The sequence below is a fragment of the Pteropus medius genome, unplaced genomic scaffold (assembly GCF_902729225.1).
Source record: "Pteropus medius unplaced genomic scaffold, Ma_sr-lr_union100, whole genome shotgun sequence".
NCBI classification, from domain to species: Eukaryota; Metazoa; Chordata; class Mammalia; order Chiroptera; family Pteropodidae; genus Pteropus; species Pteropus medius.
The window spans coordinates 4,785,472-4,810,060 of NW_024354499.1; the positions used below are offsets into that span (position 1 = coordinate 4,785,472).

At 33.2% G+C, this 24,589-nt stretch overlaps 1 protein-coding gene across 1 annotated transcript in view; it reads right to left on the reverse strand.

Annotated features, from left to right (window-relative positions):
* Positions 1-24,589, reverse strand: part of EXOC6B (exocyst complex component 6B) — a 517,527-nt gene that overhangs the window by 327,592 nt on the left and 165,346 nt on the right. The gene's annotated exons all lie outside the window — the stretch shown is intronic.

Below are 24,589 nucleotides of genomic sequence, written 5' to 3' on the forward strand. Positions count from 1 at the left end.
ATGAAAAAGAAGGGAAGTAGACTCCTTCTTAGGCCTTTCCTCAACCCCAGTTCTGCTCTGTAGAGCTAATATTTTCACATCCATTTCTAAATAATACTCTTACTTATGGTAAAAAAAAAAAAAACCCTTTTAGGCCTTTCCTCAACCCCAGTTCTGCTCTGTAAAGCTAATATTTTCACATCCATTTCTAAATAATACTTTTACTTATGGTTAAAAAAAAAAAATTAACTCACTTAAAAATCTAGACCCTTTACCCTATTGCTTCTTCAGTTATCTTGCCAACATATTAAGTAAAAATAATAATTGGGATTAATCACTATGTCATGTAAGCATACTGTCTCACTACAATGCCAAGTATATATGCACTGATTTGATTACATGATTCTAATTATAACTCCTTTCTGGTACAGTTTTTTATTCTTCTTGGAGTTTCAAATTGCCTACTTTAAAAAAATTCTCTTAATATTCTAACTACAATTAATCTTGATTTTTTTTCAAAATGTTCATCATAATAGGTATTCTACCCTATTATTCCTAAAGGCATAACCTGGGCTGATTGTCCTTCATCTCTGTCATTCTAGAGAGAAGTTACTTTCATCTCTCACTGAAGTTATAGCCATAGTTTCATAAATTTTGAGTCCTTGCATTCTAAAAATGACTTTAGTCTTTCGTCACATTAAGCTGATATTTAACTGAGTATGAAATTCAAGGTTGAAAATAATTTTCTCCGAGATTATTGAAGTCATTGCCCCCATTGTCTTCTAGCATCCATTATTGCTGGTGAGAAAGGCAATGTCATTTTTATCTCCATTCTTTTGTATATGACATACCTTTATCTCTCTGTAAGCTTTTCAAACCTTTTGCCCTAGATGTTCTAAATTTCACAATGATGTTATCTTGGTGTAGATCTTTGTTTAGTTTGTTCATTATGTTGGGTAATATATTCATGAATCTGGAAGTTTGAATCCTTCAGATAAGGGGGATTTTCTTGTATTATCGCTCACACAATTTTCTCCCTTTGTCTAGAATTCCTAACTGGTACTGAATTCTGTAGTTCCTCTTGATGATCTTTGTAACATTTTAATATAAAGAACCAAATTTAAAATTTTGAGGATATCAATTAATTTTTTTCACATATCCTGTTTTCTGCACTATCTGTTCTCTCCAGGTACTTTTTTATTGTTAATACTTGTTTTCTCGTATTGGTAGATTTTGTTCTCTCTCTTTCTAGTTGGATATTTTCCTCAAATATCTGTTGATCACTGGCCGATCATTCATATTTAATAATAAATCACTTAAGAACTTACAGAAAAGTCTGTGGGCACAGGAAGACCTGTCAACTAGCGAGCTTCACTTCAAACAGTTCTAGTCTTTGCTAAGGAAATCTAAATGGTACTTTATGGCAATCTTTTAACAATTTATCTAGAAAAGAATCTTTCAATCTCTCACCTGAGAATGTAAGTGCAAATATTCCATGCATGAAACAAGAGAAGAAAAGTGGAGGAAGTAAATGTTTTATATACTATCAACAAATCACACCTTAATCTTACCCCTATCTTACCCCTGTCATAACCCACACCTCCAAACTCTCAGATGATAGAGTTCTCCCTATTAAACTATTTTCTCCATTCCCTGTGTACCTGTTTATACTTTTCGTTATAGATTCATATACCCTGCTATATTAGTTGTCACTCTTCTCTATTTTTTCCCTTCCAGTTTTACTGACATGTAACATATGTAAGTTTAAGGTGGACAAGGTGCTAATGTGATACATATATATATATTGCAAAATGATTACCACACTGGGTTACTTAACATCTCCATTCTATCATATAATTATCATTCTTGTGTGTGGTGACATTTTATGACCTACTCTCTTAACAACTTTCAAGTATATAATAAAGTATTGTTGATTACAGTGACCATACTGTATATTAGATCCTCAGAACTTACTTATCTTAAAGCTGGAGGTCTGTACCCTTTGACCAACATTTCCCCCACCTCCCAGGTCCTGCCAACCACTCTTCTTACTCTCTATTTCTAGGAGTTTGGCTTTTTTAGATTCTACATATAAGTGATACCATGTAGTTTTTATATTTCTCTGACTAATTTCGCTTTACATAATGGCCCTCAAGGTCAATCAATGTTGCTACAAAAGGCAAGACTTCCTACTTTTTATGGTTGAATAATATTTCATAGTACTTAAACAGAATATTTTTTTCATCTGTTCATCCATCAATGGACACTTAGCTTGTTCCCATGTCTTGGCTATTGTGAATACTGCCTTCAGTTCTGTTCTTTCTTAGAATTGCTTTGGCTATTCAGAGTCTTTGGCGGTTCTATATGAATTTTAGGATTATTTTTTTCTAATTCTGTGAAAAATACCATTGGAATTTTGATAGGAATGGCAATGACTCTGTAGATTGCTTTGGATATTATGGACATTTAAACAATATTATTCTTCTGATCCATGAACGTGAGATATCTTTCCATTTATTTATGACTCTTCAATGTTTTTCATCACTGTCTGGTAATTTTCAGTGTATAGATATTTTTTTTTCCTTTGGTTACATTTATTCCTAAGTATTTTATTAGTTTGGTATTGTAAATGAGATTGTTTATTTTCTTTTATAGATAGTTCATTGTCAGTGTATAGAAATGCAACACATTTTTGTATGTTGGTTTTGTATTCTGCAACTTTACTAAAATCATTTATTAATTCCAATAGTTTTTTTGTGGAGTCTGTAGGATATTCTATATATAGAATCATATCTGTAAACATAAAATTTTACATATTTTTGATTAAGCTGCCTTTTATTTCTTTTTCTTGACTAATTTCTCTGGGTGGGACTTCCAGTACTATGTTGAATAGGACTGGTGAGACTGGGTACCCTTGTCTTCTTCCTGATCTTAGTAGAGAAGCTTTCAAATTTTCACCATCGAGTATGATGTTAGTTGTTTGTCTTCTATAGCCTTTATAAGGTCAAGGTATGTTTCTTCTATAAGCAATTTGTTGAGAGTTTTTATCATGAAGGATGTTAAATGTTGTCAAGTAACTTTTCTGCTTCTACTAAAATGATCATATGATTTTTATCTTTCATTCTATTAATGCAGTGTGTCACATTTATTGATTTGCATATGTTGAACAATCCTTGCATTCCAGGGATAAATCCCACTTGATAATGGTGTAGATCCCATTAATGTGCTGTGAAATTCTGTTTTCCAGTATTTTGTTGACAGTTGCTGCATCTATATTTATCAGGGATATTGCCTTGCAGTTTTCTTTTGCTGTAGTGTCCTTGTCCATCTTTGGTATCAGGGTAATGCTGGCCTATTAAAAAAGAGTTCAGGAGTGTCCTCTCCTCTTCAATTTTTTTGGAAGTGTTTAACAAGGATTGTTATTATTTCTTCTTTGAATGTTTTGTAGAATTCACTAGTGAAACCATCTGATCCTGGGCTTTTCTTTGTTGGGAGGTTTTCGATTACTGTTTCAATTTCCTTACTATGTTATTGGTCTGTTTGAATGAATGAATGAAGAATATCGGAAATGGAAAATTGCTGAGCAAATATAAAAGAAGGAAAGAGAGGTTGCTTTTTAATACGGAGTGATCACGGAGAGTCTCTCTCATGAAGTGGCATTTATGTTTCAGACCCTTGTGCCTATTTATTTAATTAGTAGGGGCTTAAGGAAAAAGAAACAAATACATGTGGTCAATCCTTTAATCCTGAGTTCTCACACATTTTTTAACTATTATAAACATATAACATATACCAGTACCTGAAAGGACAATGTATATCATGTTAATCATATTTCTTAGTCATTTTCAAGTACTTATTTTAGAACGCTAGCTACCTGAAGACAAGAGGACTGTGGTATGTTTTGCTTAATGTCTAGCACATTAACTGGTCACTCAAAATCATTTATGCAGGATTCTAAGATAGGCTGGTTCATGAATAAACAACATTTCAAGATAAACCTTAACATTATTTCTGACAACAGCATTAACTCTTCTCCACAAATTTTACTACATATATGATTGAGTTTTACAAGCTCTATCATTGACAATCTTTATGTAGTGATGAAAATGACCCCACAATATAGGTAAAGTTGGCAGGAAAAATAATCAAGGACAGGTAGTACCCTCAGAGTAGGACTCCTTTAGGTGGTTAATATTTTGTTTTAACCTACTCTAGCAGAAAAAATAAGGCCTATATAAGTGAGGCTTTCTCCAAAGACTACTCTTTCCCACCTGAAAATGGCTAGGAAAATAACTGTAATTTTAACCACTGGTTCATGTCAATATTTCAACCGAATCAATAGTTTCAACTATAACTATGGTATCAATAAAGATGCTAATTTAACATCTTTACAAAATTTAATTGTAACAAAGAATAAAATTATATAAAAAAAAATAAGACTTTTATGTAACCCTTTTTTTCCCCCCAGAAGACAACTCCTAAAATTGCAGAGAAAAAGAGTAGGCATATATATCCATCAATTATATATATTCTGTGGTCAGGCTTAACTACTGACATAACTTTTAAATCACTCCTCTCAGTCAATTCAACCAAAAAAAGATCTGAAAAGTAAATACCTAGTAAATGTGTTACTAGGTAGCATAGTCATAGTATATCACCAAACGAGATAATAAGCTATTATTCTTCATGTCCCTTCCATTTCTACTATATAAATCAGCTTAAGGAGAAATGTCTTATTTTTTGTATTCTATATGCAAGACTTAACAATCAAAACCCAAGGGAGAAAAACAAACACACAAGAATACAATCAAGAACTGCAATGGCAGAAAGTAAAATCAATAGCATCTTGGGATCTATTCCTGAACAGTAAGAATTATTCCATTATTATCTAGTCTATTAATAACCTTTTCAGCAAATTAAAACTCTACTCAATCCATCTTTATTTACCCACTGTCTCCCTTCTAGAAAACCAGGTGAGTCTTGCCTTCGCCCAAACCCTTAAATTCTGGAATGCATTCCTAATAAAAGCCAGAGTCTCAAGAGTTCTCAGAAGCAGAGAAATTACCCATCTTTCCAAAGTGTCTCAGGCACAAGTCAGCTCACCCAAGGTAAGTATTTCATCAACCCCTTCCGCACACTGATGATTATATTTGTTTGAATGCAGATGAGGGTAGAAGGGGGGCTGAGAGTGGTAGGGAGTAGGAGGAAGAAAAGAAATGTGAGGTAAATGTTTTTTTAAAAAATCAAATACTACTACCAATAAACACCAAAGGGCAAATGCTTCCAATTCTAACATTACATTGACAATTCCAAACCAGTATAACACTTCCTTTCAAATGTATCATTAGGTTTTCTCTGTGTAGTAACCTATCATAAAAAAAAAGGAATGCAATTAGGCCCCAGTTTGGAACTGTCAGAAAGTTTTGTTTTGTTTTGCTTTTTTCTGACAGATTTCTTCACACTGAAGTTAAAATTAAAAGAATTGCTAGGACAAAACAACTAAGCGGTGTGACTAAGAAGAAAAAAATACTAGACAAAGAGTCATGAGATGCAACTTACAGTTCTAACTGCTACTAATTAGTTGTATGTCCTTGTATGATTTTAGTTTCCTCAGTAAAAAAAAAATGAAGATTTTAAATCTCTAAGGACAAATTCTAGCTTTAAAATTGTATGTATTTCTTATTGCAACACCTGAAATAACATTAACTCAGTAAAGAAAAATACATAAAGAGAACAAATCAATATCAGACTTTGAAAATGAAAAACAAAGGGATCACTTTTTTAAGTACCATAACTTTTTCTGACAATATATGCAATACAAAGTTAATGACAAAGTTAATGCATATAATATGCACACGATCTGAATTAAAACAGTAACTACAGTTTTAAGTAAACAGCAAATCCTTTTCTACTTTCCATCTACTTCAACAAAGTGTTACAAAGAGCCCTTAGTTTCTTAAATGTTATCAAAATGGAAAATATTCAATAGCATGTATTGAATATTCAAAGAAAAAAAACTATTCTTTTATTAAAAGAATAAGTTTTAAATTTTGGAAAGGAGCAGGATATTAAGGTATACCCTATAAGTTCTTTGTACCCAAGTGATCCCTAAGACATACTGTCTGCCTAAAAATTAGTTTTACTCTAGCAAAATTAAGAGGAGTCTAAAAACAAGTTGCTGTATGTTCACTGAGTCACTCAAACTACTTACTTCCCTATGTCTACCTACTTATTCCCTTCTCATGTTTTTGCACCAAGAAAATGATATAACAGATCCAACATAATTTACTTGACATGGTACTGAATGAAAAAAAAAATGATGTGTTAGAAAGCTATGTTGGATTTAAACATTCTGTTTCAAATAAAGCTTCTATAAGAAGTCCAATGAAGAGCAGAAATTTAAAAACCACATCAAAGTGAAGGGCAATACTCCAAACTGCCCTCTAAAGAGAGAAGAATAATGAAGGAAACCAATTTTTAGCAGAGGAAGCACATACCTTTAGTGTGGTTTACTAGGAAAGCCACGGTATGCTTCTCCTATTCTGTAAATTACCTTGACTTGGAGATATAAGTCACTGACTAAGTAGAATGCTAATGAGACCAAGAATGGGGGATTCAATTGCATATAAAATAACTTCTCCTAGAGAAAAACTCCATACAAGGAAAAGCTTGGTTATAGCCCTAGTATAATTCATACATTGTATTAATCACTGGTAACAAAGCAAATTTGGAAAAATAATATGAATAATATAGTAGTTTATAAATATAAACAGAAAAGTTATAAAAATACTAAGCTTATGATTATATTCTGATACAAAGAGTTTCTAAAGAAAAGCTACCAAAAGACCTCATCTATACAGAATAAGAATATTTATAAGAAAAAAATGTAAGTTATCATGTTGTACTTGATTCACATCGTGTGGAAATAGCAAAAATAACAAAGAAAAAGTTGCAGAAATTAAGGTTTCCAAAGCTGAGTTTCAACCATCTTGAGAAGTTTACATTAAAGTGTTGAAAGTTCTAAACAATCTATTCTCTTCATTTTATGTGAGAGTAATAAGCACTGTGACTGGCACAGAGTAAACATTTGAAAAATGTCAGTTTCTTTCTTCAATAACCTAATGTTTCTTTGCTTTATCAAGAGCTTCCTGTAAACACAGAAGATAGTTTTCCATGAAGCACACTAATCAGGTAAGAAGAGTATCAGAATAGAGAGAACTCTACTACCCACTCCTTTAAGAAGTGCCATAGGAAAAGTAACAGCACAGTTGCAACTCAGTCAACCTATGAAAATCTAAATGTTACAAATATTATCTAGTTCATAAAAATAAATTTAAAAGCGGAACCTGATTTCCCACAAAATTAAGTTTGAGGAACTATGGTAGACAGGAAGAGTGTTATGGAATAGAGAGAACATATCTCTACTACCTACTCCTAAAAAGCACCACAGGAAAAAGCATAGCAATAATTGTAATTTAGCCAATCTATGAAAGACCAAACATTACAAATATAATTTAGTTTATGAAAATAAGTAAAAAAGCTGATACAAATATTACACAAAAACTGAGCAGGGACCTATAAAATTTCATCTCAATGATGTTATTAAAATTTCCAATTTAGACTACCTGCAAATATTATTTTAAATCCCTCACTCTTATCCACAAAAGAAGCTAGTGATGCTTATTTCCAAAAAATTTGCTGTTTTATGATGATCACTGAAAGCTGATTTACTATGACACAGAGCTAAAAGAGAGGTATGGTTAATTGTGTGGTTCTAATTACTGCATATTTTGTGTAATGATGTTTTATGAGTCTTTTTAATGGACTGAGACACAATTTTAAGACACCATTTTACAATATTTTTTTGAATGGAATCATATTTTTTAAAAACAGTATTACAAAAAGCAGGCTTTCTGTAAAAAGAAAAAGAGAACAAAGTTAATAAAAAATGACAGCAAGAATGGCTCAGGGCCAAAGACCCATTTGAAACTTATAAAATCTTCCTAAGATCAGATAGACATGTGTTCTCTTATTGCTAGGTGTAAAACTATACACTCACACAAGCTTCTGTTTCCAGTTTTAACTTAAAAGCCAGGTGTTTCTCAAAATATTAAAGGTTCCTATGCATCCTGCCAATAAAATTCAATTTTGTTATCACAGTAAGTACCTAGAGTCCAGTAAGGATGGCCAAGTTTACATGCATAAAATGTGTAAAGTAGAGGGTCTGTAAATAATTTTGAAGCCAGAAATATCATTATATATCAAATAAAAAAAGGGAACGTAAACATCTACTAAAAAGGAATTAGGTCAGAAAAAAATAATGGGAACTTATACAACATAAATGTGAAGAAATAGTCAATAAATTGTTAAAAAAAAAAAGTCTATAGAAAACATTTAATTACATGGAGAAATGTTCTTAATATTATGTCAAGTTAAAAAATCAAAACATATTTATATATAATATGATCAAAATTTTATAAAACAAGTGTGGATAGAAATAACTATAAAGGAATATCCACTTCTGGGAATAATGAACTAGATAATTTAGATAGGAAAAACAGAATAAAATATAAAAACCATCTGCTTTAAGCTACAAGGAACTAACACGATGGAGAAAACCTGTTGGGCCAGGATCCAGAAAAGAGAAGTGGCATGGGGAAGACACCAAGTGTGTAGCTATTCTTCCTTTGGAAGCGTTTACCAACGCTGAGAAGATAACAGACTGGTTAAATGGCACTTTTTACAATCTCAAGTGATTAGAAAATAAGAATAAAAGTCAGGTTCCAAAAGGGAGGAATACCCTTGGTATACCCTTCATTATGGATTAGAACCTTGAACAGTTGTACCCTATGACAAGGTTAAACTAGGATTAGACAGCCCCATGAAGGGACTCATACCAAGCATTAAATTGGATTAAAGTCATCCCAAAGTACTGCTGTCCCCAAGCAACCTAAAATAATACTGTCTACTGGTGTCTGATAAAAACAAACATAACTCCTCTCCAAGGAAAGATATCATTATTCTACAGTTTTGAAACTACAATGTTCAGCACACAATCAAAAGGAACCAAGCACAAAAGGGAGATAAGAAAACAAGAACAAAAACCAAAAGAAAGGGAAAAGACAGATGAAGAGAATATATCAGAGGTCCAAAATTTGTTAATTATTAGATACTGACTTTAAAGATTCAAAATCAGAACATCACTACAGACCCAACAGATATTCGAAAAATTAGGCAATATTACGAACAACTTTCTGCCTAAATATTCAACAATTTAGATGAAATAGACAAATTCTTTGAAGTGCATAGACTACTAAAGCTCATTCAAGAAGAAATAGATAACCTGAATAACCCTATATAGTTTTAAAAATGGAATTTGTAGATAAAAATCTTCTAAGAATAAAACTTCAGGCACAGATAGTTTGCTAGTAAATTCAATCAAACATTTAAGATATATGTGTAAATATATAAATTCTATGCAATGACTCCAGAAAATAAAAATGAACAGAATATATTCAAATTTATTTCAAGAGGCTAGTATTACCCTGATACAAAACCAAACAAAACCTGAACAAGAAAACTACAAATATCCCATGCAAAAACAGACATAAAAATATGTAACACTTTTAGCAAATTGAACTGAACTGTAGAAAAGGGGTGTGTGCGTGTGTGTGTGTGTGTGTGTGTGTGTGTGTGTGTGTGCACGCGCGCGTGCGTGCATATTGCTAATACTTCATGACCAGATGGGGCTTATCTTAGAAATGCAGTTTTTGGCTAAAGTCTGTTTTCACTCACAAGAGTTCTGACATGAAATGCGGGGGCGGGCAGGTTCCACATACCAACCAGTTCTCTAACTCTCCGTACAACAACTAGGTGTTCCACAATTCAATTGAATTCTGACACTAACTACCTGGAGTTAGTGTTAGACTCCACAGATTTATGGTTTCAGTCACACAAGATTGTCATCCCTTCAGATGCCAGCCACAAGTATTGGGTGTTCAGGGTACACACACTTCTGTCCAATTTGGCTACAAATTGGGAGTTCCTACGACTCCCTCTTAGGGTTCAAAAATTTGCTAGAATGGCTCATAGAACTCAGGAAAGTGCTTACTATTACTTGTTTATTATAAAGGATACAACTCAAATGGAAGAAGAATATAGGGCAAGGTAAGGGGGTGAGGGGATGGTGTCCAGAGCTTCCATGCACTCTCCTGGTGCACCACCCTCCCAGCACTTTGATGTGTTCACCAATCTGGAAGCTCTCCAAGACCCATGGCTCAAGGATTTTTATGGAGGTTCCATTATGTAGGCACAATTAATTAAATCATTGGTCCTTGATGATTAGTGCTATCTCCAGCCACTCTCTCTTCTCCCCTTCTCCCTCCTCAGAGGTCAGGGAGTAGGGCTGAAAGTTCCAATCCTCTAATCACATGGTTGGTTCCCCCTGGCAACCAGCTCTCATCCTGAAGCTATCTAGGGACCCACCAAGAGTCACCTCATTAGCATAAACAGTTGAAAGAAGCTTGTTATAAATAATAAAAGATGATCCTCTCATGCCTATAATTCAGAAAATTCCAAGAGTTTTAGGAGCTCTGTGGCAGCAACCAGAGATAAAGACTAAATATATCCTTTTTATTATATCACAATATCATTTAGGTTCACAAAAAAAATTAACTATGTAATGTATTATATTGAGATTACAAATGAAAAACCAAACGATCACCTCAATAGATGCACAAAAGAGCAACTAACAAAATTCAACATCCTTTCAAGATAAAAACTTTCAGCTAACTACAAATAGAAGGGAACTTTCTCAAACTAATGAAGGGCTTCTACTTAAATTCTTGTATAACATCATACTTAATGGTAAATGACTAAATACTTGTCATCTTTGATATAAAACAAGGTGAAGATAGTTGTTCCCACCACTTCTATTCAGCACTGTACTGGAAGTCCCACTCAGAATAAAAAGGTAAAAATAAGGAATAAAAAGATTAAAGGGGAGGAAAAGTGAAACTGTCTTTGTTTGCAGACAACATAATCATCTGTAGAGAATCATATAGAATCTGAAAAACATATTACTAGAACTGATAAGCAAATTTAGCAACATCGCAGGTTACAAGGCCAATATACAAAAATCAATTGTGTTTCTACAGTCTGTCTCATAATAAACAATCTAGAAAAAACAATACTATTCACGATAGTATCAAAAGTATGAAATTCTTAAAAATATATTTGACAAATGTTGTATGTTAGAGATATATTTAATAAATGGTATGCAATATCTATACTTGTACAATGAAAAGTGCCAAGTATTGCTGAGAAAAATCGACAATGACCAAAATAAACAGAGAGGTACACCATACCCATGGACAAAACTTATTACTCCAAAGATGTTAATTCTCTCTAATCGATCTACAGATGCAATAAATTCCAATCAAAGTCCCAGCAGGATTTTTTTCAGAAATTGACAAACTGATTCTAAACTTTATGAAAATGCAAAGGATATAGAATAGCTAAAATAATTTTGCAGAAGAAGAACAAGTGTAGAGATTGTACACGACTTGACTTCAGAATATTTTATAAAACTATGATAATAAGACAGTGTGGTATATACTGGTATAAAGATAAAGATGTGTAGACAAATGCAACAGAACAGAATCCAGAAATAAATCAACATACATTTATGGCCAATTGATATTTAGTAATTACAAAAGCAAAATAAGTATTACAGTGGAGAACTCTGGCAGACCTCACAATAACCAAGTGATCAAGGTTAGTAATACATATCAACATAAAGTTACCCCCAACATGACATACTGAGAACACATGGCTTCTGTGCTATTCAGCCTAATAGTGCATAACCTCAATCTATTCTTGAGAAATATCAGACAAATCCAGACTGAAGGGCATTTCACAAAATAATTGATCAGTGTCAAGGTCATGGATAAAAGGAACAACTGAGAAACAACCATAGATTAAAGGAGTCATAAGACGTAACAATTAAATACCACATGGGATCCTACATTGGATCCCAGAACAAAGAAAAGGTATTAATAGAAAAACTGATGAAATCTGAACAAGTTCTGTATATTAGTTAATAGAACTGTATCAAGGTTAATTTCTTAATTTTAGTAAATATTAACGTTCTGTGAAAATCAGCAACAAAAAAGACTGTCAAGCCCAAGTGAGGAAGTGGATCAACTGGTACTCTCATACTTTACTGGTGGAAATACAAAAATGCTACAGCCACTTTGGACAACTTATAAAGTTACACATACACTTACTGTGTGATATACACCGATTCCACTTTCAGGTATTTACTAAAGAGCAACAAACTATTTGTCCACACAAAGATTTATACATGAATGTTAGTGACAGCTTTATGTGTATTTTGAACAGATATACCTCCAAGGGAAGACAATGACATATATTTTGAGAAAGTACTTTGATAAAAATTACCCAAACTGTGACTGCTGTCTTCCTATTACTGTCAATGTGTTCATTACCTTGACAATAAGAAATGATCACTACAATGTATGTTCCTTGAGGACAAAGATATCCATTTGTTTAGTTGATCAATACAGCTAAAGCACATAAACAAAATCTGGCACTTAGAAGACAATAAATATTGGTTATAAGAATAAATGAATGTTACAAAGATAATATTAAAAGTCAAAGTAGAGTAGACTTCTGGTTTCAGCTCTGAAGTGTGATGACCTAGCTAAAAAGCTGTTACTCCTGTCCTCACGACAAGAAAAAAGATCTAAAAAGCAAACCAACTCTTCTTAGATCCATTATAGGGCTGAGGTTACAAGACAAACTGCCACCCCAAAAAGCAGATAGATAGGTGAACACAGAGAATCACAGCTTACCAGATGCAAAAGTCCCTGAAGCCTATGCAGTACTGGTAGGAAAACTGAAACGAGAAGTATATTGCTAGAGGCTAAATTTGTATTACCTTGAGAGATGAAACTCCTGGGTGTCCAGTCTTAAGAGGACCCCAAAACTTCCACAAGTTTTACCTCCAGGACATCCAAAGTTCTCATGGAGAAAATCCAAGAAAAAGCCTCTCATTAAATACACCCTCACTCCTACCCAGATAAACATAAACATTCACATTAAACTCCGATTTACTTCAGTTCCTATTATCTGATACAGCACGTCTGATAGAGGGTGGAAAGGGGAATAAATATGTATAGGATTTCCTTTTGGGAGGATGAAAATGTTTTAAAAGTAGATAGAGGTATAGTCACTTCTATCCTGCAGCCCCGCTGTAATCACTTACTAGTTCTAGAAGATTTTTGTTCTTTTTGTTGTTGATTCTTTGGAAATTTCTACACAGACAATCATGTCATCTTCAAATAAAGACAGTTTTATTTCTTCAGTCCCAATTTGTATGATATCACTTATATGTGGAAACTTTAAAAAGCCAAATTCATAAAAGCGAGTAGAATGGTGGTTACCAAGACCAGCGTGAACAGGGGAATTGGGAGACTTTTTTTAAGGGTACAAACTTGCAATTGGTAGATAGATAAGTCCTAGAACATAGCATAGTGATCATGGTAAACAATACTGTATCATAAACTTCAAAGGTGATTAGAAATTAGATCTTAAATGTCTTCACCACAAAAAAAAAAAAAAATTACGTGCCTTGATAGAGGTGTTTGTTAAGGCTGGTAATCATAATACAATATACAAATATATCAAGTCGACTTAATGTAAATCTTAAACTTACACAATATATCAACTGTATTCTCCACTTAAAAAATATATTTGACAAATGTTATATGTTAGAGATATATTTAATAAATGATATGCACAGTCTATTATCAGGAGGACATAATCATTTTTTAAAATCCCTGGGTAAAAATCCCATTTCAGGAACTCTACTCGAAAACTCAACTTGAAAGTAGACATCTAGCTAATCTAGATACAAGATAAAGTACTCATCACTGGAGAAGCTGACTATGAAAGGATCAGTAGCACACACCCATTCTTTTTAAATTGAATTAACTCTAAATAACTTATCACACATTGATAAGACAACATGCATGAAATTGCTATAATTAATACCAGCTTTCTATGACATAAAAATTATATTAAAAACTTTAGATTATAGTAAAAGAACATTTAATTATAAGCAGAACTCATGCCTTCCAAAAAAAAAAAGAATGAAAGTGAGGAAAAGGAAAAGGCTTTAGTATAAGAGCATTCATTTCTTTTTCTTTCATTGGGCTACTCATTAAATATTCAACAATAAGAGGCAAGGGGGAAAAGACAGGTTGAGGGCATGCTATGAATGCCAGGCTAACCTCCCACAGCACTGAAAATGTGTCTCTATTAAAGTATCTATCACCTAACATTATAACTAGACCTAATTTTCTTTATCAGACTGATATATGCATAAACTCTTTTAAGACAGAGGCCATAACTGGTTTATCTTAGTACTGAGTACATAGTAGGCTTCAGTAAATACTGAATTGAACTGGAAAACATCAACTGCATCACTGCTAAAGCATTAAAAAGAACAATAAAGCTAAAGTTTCATTTGAGAGGGAAGTATGGCTAGAAGAATTTTTTTTATTTTTTAATTATTATTATAAAGTAAAAGACCAAGTCTATGGGAAGAAGGAAAAGCATCAAGAAATTGAAAATGTAAGGAAAAGAGAGGATTACTATTGCAATAACATTTTAGAAAATCTAAGAAGAAACAGGATCAAAAAAAGCTTGTCGCTATTAGCCTCATCCAAAAAAACAAAACAAAACAAACAAACAAACAAAAAACCAGGCACTTATTTCTTTGAAAGGGTGATGACACAGAGGAAATTTGAAATAAAAAAAGAAATTTGAAAAAGTTATCCTAAATAACCTAGCTCTCTTTTAAACTTTCACCTATGATCTCCCTTTGCTAGGTAAAAGATTACCTGCTGAAATGTAGGACAGAAGTAAACTTGTGGGACTTAGTAACATAAGAAAAGTTTAGAATAGTCACCCCAGAGATAGTAATCAGGACTTATGGGATAAGTATTTATAAGTAGCTTTGAATGTCTATGTGAATTAAGGTAGCATGATTATAGTGGATAAAATCTGGACAATTATATTACTTTTTCCAGGAATGAATTCTCAGTCGTAGTAATGTTTTTCTTGTTACAGATTTTACCACTTATGTCTTTTGCTTGTTCAGTAAAGTCATCATACTTCATGTGAGGAACATAAAGCAACAATGAACATAATGGTTAATAGTTAATAGACAGAACATTCTCTCACCAACATGAGAACCAACCATGATGACATCTCCATATTCACATGCCTGTCAATTAAAATCTTATCAAATACCAGGTTGTCACTTCAGAACTCATTCGCTGTAACAGACTGTGTATGTAGTACAACAACGTGGTATCAACTTTAATCCCCACTAACACTTAGCAAATTCATGCAAAATGTGTTTTTGATTATAAATACTACACACAATTCCTATTATATATAGCATCATTTTATCATACACATTATTGATTTCTGCTAATATATCGAAGACATACAAACAGAAATGAGCCCCAGATTCAAATGGAGCAGTGTGCTAAGGCTAAAACAGCAGCCTTAGATCAAACTTAAGCATTCTTCCTCCCCACTCAATATCTCTAGATCTGGATTAAATTCATCAAAGCCATCAATGTATAAAAATGACAGCTTCTAGGAGATGGTGGCACACAAACTTTGTGAGACCAAAGATCTGGCTTTAACCTGAGTCTTTGATCCACAAAAAAAAAAAAAAAAGGAGTGAGGGGAGAAGGAGGAGGAAGAGAAGGAGGAGGAGGAGAAGACAGAGGAGGAAGAGAAAGAAAGAAAATAGTCAGGGTTAACTTGTATATGGACAGATGGATTTTTTTAAAGCACTTTCTTTTCCACCAGGGAATATCAATAGCCTTTTAAGCAGTCTCACATTTAAATGTGTGTTCTGACAGTCATGTCAGAGCCTGGGTAAAAGCCTTTTCATGGAAATCATTAAAACGAAAAAATCCAGACAAGAGGCCTGTTTTTTCCCAGGGAATGAGGGTGGAACAGAATAGTGTCAGTTTTAAAAGATGGAAGTACCTTAAACACTGATAGGATAGATGAAACACCTTCCTTCCCCTTCCATCCCTCCCCTGGCCTCCAAGCACCTGAAAACTTTTACCTGCTGCTGTCTAGAATAATACTCTATTACAAATAGTCAGGGAACCTTGGGGGCAGGGTAAAGTGTGAGGAGAAAAGAAGAAAAAGCCTACAACTACACATCAGCCTGTGATTCAAAGCAGAAGGGAACAAGTAAATCCCAGAAGTATTTCAGCAGAGCTGACCCTCCTGGGTCCTGTGCTCCCCATGTGGAACTCACCAAGTCTCACAGCTCTCAACTTTAAACTGCTGAATCATTTCAGCAAGTGATGTGTACCTATCTGCTGGTGAGAAATAACGGTCATTCCTTGCTTCGACCATCATTTCCTTGCTCCCCACTGGTAAGTGATCCGCTGCCCACTGTCAAGCACTTCAGCAACGCTGACTCTCCCCAGGAAAACTTGAGGTTGAGCCAGCCAGCCATGAAGGTCACTTTATATCTTGGCTCAAACACTAGGCCCTCTGCAAAAGATGTTTTTTGTTCCTGAAAGACCATGGAGATACTGGTATTTCCCTTATCCAAGTTAACAACTTTTCAAGGACTTCCCACACTCACCACATTTTTCCCTTATGGTCCTGAATTTTTATTTCTTAATATCGAGACTGGAATCTTAATCTGCAAGGATTTTTTTTTATTGCTATGTCCCATCAAGATAGTTTCTGAACAATTATTAACTATACCAAAAAAAAAAAAAAAAAGATTTATTAGTCCCTGGTCACTTGATGCTAATGGAAGTTTCTGTCACACTGATCTAGATTTCCCAAATGATTTAGTGGCTCCAACCACCTTAGGAAGAAGCATAATACAAAACCCAAAGTCAGTGTTATTGAAATAAATCTCATAGATGCCTGGGGATTTCCCCCTGAGGGTTAGTGTTATTCAATCTTAAACCCGCTAAAAGAAAAATATCTGTAAATAAACTCTGGTTTCAGGTCCTTCAAAGATACTTTTAAATTTTTCACTTTCCTTTTATAATAAGGAAAATCCTATAATTTTTTTGTCTTAAAAAATAATTACAAAAATAAATCCTATAATAATAAGTACAATTTTTATGAGTGCTCTTTACCACCAGGTGCCATTCTAAATACAATCTGGATTATTTTATTTATATCAGAAACAACTCTGTATAGTGGATTTTTGGTCATTCCCACTTTAGAGAAGAGGAATCTAAAGTTTAGAAAGGTACTTTAAGTGACCACAGATTACGAATCCCAGAGTGGCAGAACTAAGATTTGAAGGCAAAACTGACAACAGTGTCTGTACCCTTAATCTACTATTCTCATGTGCATAATAATTGTCCTTCTCTTACTGATCACATCAGACTATCCTATATTAAAATTATTTAATCCTGAGTCTGACCTATAATATAGCAAAGAGTGAGAGAAATTATTAAAACATTCTTGGCAAAAAAAAAAAAAATCTAGTCAAAATGTTTTCTGTAAAGACTAGCTTTTACATACAACACTTCTTCAGAATCACTCATTCTTTTACTCAGTTTCTCCATTACTCACAATTAAACACCATAAAAAATAGTGATAGCCCTACGTATTTAATTATTGAATGGTGTTGGTACAAAAATGCAAGCATCTCTTATGCACTTAGAATCTTATAAAATCTCAAAGCAAAACACTACATGTAGAGTTTACAATTAAGAATCTCCAGTTTACAGAGAGGAACATTAAAACCCCAGGATGAGAAGGCGTGTCACTTAATCAGTTTACAGTATGAAGGAAAACTAGGGAGAGTTTCACAACTTCCAGTCTCATCTAAAAGTCTCTTCTCATTCTTATCTTGATTATACAATTGTTCTGTTAACCCAGAGGAAAAGCATTTTATAAGTTTTTACTAGTTTTCACTACATCATATCAACTTATCTCAAAGATAAAAAGAACTAAAGTGTTGTGTTTGCATTTTAAGTTCACAAAATGCCTACAATAAGAACCCATGGCTTTTTTGTTATTCAGTGAGAAGGATCATTCCTGAGGAATTCCAGGAACCATTAGACTAGTACACAAATGATAAAGCCTGATTCATTAACTAATTCATCAGGCAAACAAGTGTTAGGAAGCTTATTTATATGTTCTTAAAATCCCTTACAGTCTACTTTCTTCATTTAGTTCTCAGAAAAGATAAAACCAGTTAAAGAAATTATTCTAACATAAAATTCTTTGTAACTGAATTAATTTTAGAGTTTCATAACTACTTTTATGTCAACCCAATATCACTAAAAATAATAATCTTGGTATTTATGATATATCATAGAATATGTGAATATAACTCAGAAACTATTCACCTGATTTAATGACTTTGGATGAAACTGAAAATACGAAGCTATATTTACTGTACATGTAATGCCCTCTACAGGCCAACAGTGGAATGAATCAGAGCAAACTAAAAGATTTCTCAGATTCAGTTATTATGTATTAATACAATTTCATTTTCCAGATGAACCAATAGAAATTGCTCTTATTTTTAACCTACATTAACTGCAAACAAAATACTCTCTATGCTTTCAACTCTTTAAACGATCCAATTAGGTCCAATTAGGTCATTTACCAAGTTTATTTAAATTCAATGTCCTGTTATAATAAAGGATTTTCATATACCACCACTACATACACACATACACACACATACACACACACACACACATTGCTGGACAGGACAACTGAATAAACATTAAAAATCTATCTATTAGTAAAACCTTCCACCCATGCCCTTTGGGGGGGAAAAAAAAGACAAATACTAGTGATGATTCTATAATACAAATTCTATAGTACATTCGCATTCTCTTAATCTAATGTTATCAAGATTTAATCTAACAAATATCCCAAGTGGCAAACTTAACTAAATCACTCTCGTGTTTAACGCATACAATTCAGCAAAGTAAGAAATTTATTTCAGTGAAATCATTTTCTTATGGCATTTCAAACACATTGCCATTTTCAAAACAGCATAAAGGAAACACAATGAACACAGACTACAATATAAAAAATGTATCTTCCAAATAGGGTTAGATTTAAACCTAATCTAACTCTAAATCTCAAGTTATTTCTTCCAAATAACAAGAACGGTCCTGTGTCTCGTAACTTATGGAAGATATAACTATACCCACCTGATTTGTTTAAATCATTTAAGTTTTATAAAATCTCTCAAGAAATGTAACATTTTTACAAATACTGTATAAAATATTCAATCTAAGTCTTTAGGTGAATGTGTAAAAAATACATATAATACCCTAGAATCCAGACATCCAGTCATTCCCTGGTCCGTTGACAGGAAAAATCAGGACTCCTGTTCAATGATGTTTACCTGGCAATTGGACAATTAATAACATGATAAATTCTTCTAAGTTATGAAAAATTTAAGGCAAATAACTTCTAAGATTCTGTGAAACATACTGGGTCAATTTAATACCCATGTGTTGGTATCACTTATAATTGGAACCTAAAATAAATAAATAAATAGTAAAACTCACAGAAACAGATAGTAGAAAAGTGGTAACCAGGAGCTGGAAGTGGGGAATGGAGGAAATATGAAGCGTTTGTTAAAAGGGTACAAACTTTCAGTTATAAAATGAATAAGATCTGAAGTTCTAACATACAACACAGTTGATAACACAGTATTGCTAAGAGAGTAAAATTTAAATGTTCTCACCTCCCCACATATACACACCAAGAAAAAGTAAATATCCGTGATGATGGATGTGTTCATTAACTCAATAGGAGGAATCCTTTACAATATATATGTATATCAAATCATCATGTTGTACATGTAAAATATCTTACAATTTTACCTATTATACCTCAATATAGCTGAAAAAACGTCCACGTGTAAAAATAGAGATACATGTTTTAAAAAAAAAAGAGCCAACACATAATAACGCAAATATTTAATTGTATTCAATGTGCCAATCTAAGACAATATGGGTAAAATGCTATTTTTTTAGACAGCTGACTTACTAGCTGACAGGTCACATCCAACCCTTACCCAAGTTTCAAAGACACCAGAAAGAACTTTAGTAAGATTTTCTAGTGGGTGGTTAAAGGCCTAGGACTGAAATTTTCATAACTGTTTGGATGATAGAATAAAAAGGGTATGAAAATATTGTTAAATTGAGAGAAAAAGATTCCAATTCAAAGTGTACAAAAGACATTAAGGAAATTATCAGAAATGAACCAAAACAGTGAGATATAATTTGAAGGAAAGATAGTTTTATATAAATTCAACATATATGAAGGAGGCCATCATGAAATTAACTTTAAATGAATTAAACAATGTTATTGGACTTGAATGCACAATGCTAAATAAATGAAAACAGAACACAATATATAAGATTCTAACAAGTCTTCCTAAACTCTTGAGCTTTATAAATCTCAGAAGGGAGCATTAATATTTAGTTTACAAATGCGCAAAGCTCTAAGAAACTTTAAAAAGCCTTAAGAACTTAATAAGGTACTCAGTAGCATCACAAAAACGGTATCAAAGGGATGCAGGTGTAAAGAGCAGGGAATAAGGAATAAACAGTAAAGTTTAGCAAGATTTCCATATACTAAAGATAACTGAATTCCAGAAAGTCCTTGTAAGGGATGAAAAATCACTCATCTTAGAAATCACTGAGTAGTTTATAAACTAAAATAATTACTATAAATATGTAAAGAATTTATTGCTTAGTTTTAATGGTCATCAGCAGCATAATTCTTCTTGCTAAACCCAACCACTTACCTCCTTCTCATAATAATCATATATGTACACAAGCGTTTTTGAACCAGAGATTCTTTATAATTTCTTTCTTTTACTGTATGTATATATATACACACTCACACATAGTAGCCATGAGATTTGGGGTGACTTTTCCTCCACATTAATGTTTCAGAAATGAATGTCAAAGAAATTTTTAAAACTACATTCAAATAAGTAAAAGGAGTTTCAATTCTAGTTATGCTGCAAAATTGTTACCAGTGTCCTGGGTTCTCATGATCTCCTAGGATGGAAATAAGAGAGATCACCACAAGAAAGTTCAGGCAAGAAGCAAAGGTTTATTAAGCACAAAGAAAGGAAAGGTTCGGGTGGCTCAAGAGAAGCTGGGGCAAGGTTTCAAAGGGAGCTGGGTGGGGTAAAAGCTAAGTCTAGACACATAAAGGCGGAGGTTTCCTGGTGCCCGCACAGTGCGACTGCATGCCTCTTCAGGCATCACATGTCTCATTAGCATGGTAAATCTCCACTCCTGGGCATGACTTAAATTAGGAAAAGGTCAACTTAGACACACTGTTGGGCCTTATTGCACATGCATGGTGATAGGCACAGTCCCATGTTGCTGGACTGCATATCTTTGTCATTTGCCTCCCAAGGCTCCTTGATGCTGACTGCTGGTATCCTAGGGTATTCTTATGAAACTTATCAGGCTCCAGCAGCTGACCTTTCCAACTAACTCAACAGCAGACAGTTGCCCTTCTATTTCAGAAGGCCACAATAAAACATTGCTCTCACCATACCAATAACGAGGGAAATATATACCAAAACTAACATTTTTTCTTTAAAAACACACAAGAGATGTGGATGAGAAAAAAATATCTAAATAAACAAAGTACCAGAAAGAGACAAGCCCTTCTCAAGGTTAGCAGAGAATGGCATCCACTATGCTCACGAGCATTAGTTGTAAAGTCTGGATCCCAGGTGACAAGAGAAGTAAGCTTACCATACATAGATAGAGGAACATTGTTGGAACAAGAAGATGCCAGTCAAATTTTTAATAATGACACAGGCTGCTGTGGGGATTGGAATATTGAGACATCACAAAACAAACCAAGTTATCCCCCACCTTCCAATTACCACTTCACTCCCAACCTCTACTCATGGATCCATGACGAGTAAGCAACACGTAGGAAAAGAGGGATGGTACTAGAAAACACAGGAAGATCAAGAGCCTCACAGTGCTTAGATCCCAAAGCCCTGATAAAAAAGCAAAGAATCAAAAATTACAAGACACAGAAAAAAAACAGAAAAATATAACTCATAATCACAAGAACAAACAGCAATAGAAGCAGCCTCGCAGCTAACTTAGGTGTTCGAATTAGCAGACAAAAACTATAAAATAATTACTATAAATATGTAAAGAATTTATAAGAAAGACTAGAAAAAATGAGAAAACAGCAGATGATTTCAGCAAAAAAATGAACTCTAAAAAGAATCCAATGGTACTGAAAAATACAATATCTAAAATGAGGAATTTATTTAACAAACCAGAAGAAAGCATTAATGAAATCAAACTATGAAAGTACAAGAAAAAAGATTAGAGACAAATGAATCAATATCTAACAGCATGACAGATTTATAACTTGATTCCCAGAAAGAAAAGAGACAACAGATGGGGCAGAAAAAATATTTGAAGAGATTATTGGCCAAGAATTTTCCAAAATTAATGACAGACAACAAACCATGACCTGAGCCAAAAAATTCAGATAACACTAAACAAGATAAATAACAATAACCAAACACACACACATACACACACACACACACACCCCGAACAAATCCTCACCTAGTCACAATGCACAAACACAATAAACAAAAAAATATTAAGAGTGGCTAAAAAATGAAAACATTATATTCAAGGGAAGAACAATTAGAATACAACTTATTTCTAACCAGACACAATGGAAGAGGAAGACAAAGTGACAGTTTAAAGGGCTGAAGAAAAAATTAATTAACCTGGAATTTTATAGCTAGTAAAAATATCCTTTAAAAATGAAGGTGGAATAAACATATACTCAGACAAGTAAAAGCTGAGAGCAACTGTTGCCAGTAGACTTGCAATACAATAAATATTAAAGTAAATCTTCAGGCTGAAGGGAAATGATCCCAGATGGAAACCTAGTTAAGAGGGAAGAATATAAAGAGTGCTGAATAGTGTAAATAGGTGAGAAAATATAAAAAATTTTCTTTAAAGTTTAATTTAAAACTTACTGACTATTGAACAGAAATACAATAATAATATAAAATATGTAGGAATAAAATACAATATAGCAATAGCACAAAAGATGAAGGTGTATGAAATTATACTAATGTAAGTACACAAACTGGTATTATATTAATTAAGGATGGGCTGTGATAAGGAAAGTATACATATTTAAATTTCTAGAGTTATCAATAAAAAAACTGTATATTGCTAAAAAGTGATATGTAGACTTAAAGGTCCATGAGAAGATAAATAGACTTCTAGAAAATGCTCAATGAATTCAAGAAAAAGGCAAGAAAGGAGGAACAAATGAATAACAGATATGACAAATAAAAAACAAGAAACAAGATGACAGACTTAAACAAAAGCACATAAGGACTTGAGAGAAATGCAAATGAACCAAAAACACTATTTAAAAGACAGACATTGTCAAAATGAATTTACGAAAACAAAAAAAAAGAAAGACTAAATCTATGCCACATTCCAGAAACACACATTCAATAAAGGAACACAGAGAGGCTGAAGTAAAATGATAGGAAAAGTGCACCATATAAATGGTAATCATAAAAAATAACTGGTGTGGCAATATTAATAGGCAAATGGATCTCAGGACAAAGCATATTATCATAGATAAAGTGATACATTTCATAATAATAAAACAGTCAAACCATTAAAAAGACATAATAAAACTCAATGTATCTGCGTGTATACATGGGTAGCATACATGCACATATTACCTACTTCTTTCTACTAAAGGACTGGAAGCAATGATACCCTAGTAGCAATGAGCACTCCCAGCAACCAGAACTTGGTTTCTAAATACCATCCTCCAATAAAAAGGAGCCAGAGCTACCTGGAGAAATGGATGATTCTAAGGCTAAGACTGGAAAAATTTAAAATGAGACTGGAGCATCTTGTAGTAACAAAAAGTAAACTTCTTAAAAAATAAAAAGATGGGGTTTTATCAAAGGGCCATAGAAAGCAGCCTGAAAGAACTCCCAGTGGTCTAAACTAGAACTATTTGTTCAACAAAATAAATACTATAGTATTGGATTAAAACCCAAAGTATAAAATATATATGAGTCTATACTGATATAAAGGACTGAATCAATAATTGAGGAGAGAAGAAACAAATCTTCCTTACAGAAGAATTCTAAATTTATATAGATACTCATTCCAGTAGATAAAGCTTAATCCACTCCTCCCCACCATATCCCACACCACTACCTTAAGTGTGAGCTGCACTTAGTGACTCACTTTCAAAGAACATTGGAAAGAAAGACAAAAATAGTTAATTCTTCAGTGAAGAAACACCATGTTACCCAAGTGATGAAGTTTCACCACTTCATCCCATGATGTCATGTGGATATCATATATTCTCTAATATGATGAGATTAAAAGAGCAGCTCACCTCTGTGGTATTCTTTCCACAAACCCACAATCCCGGTCTAATTATAAGAAAAATATCAGACACACCCAAATTGAGGGACATTCTA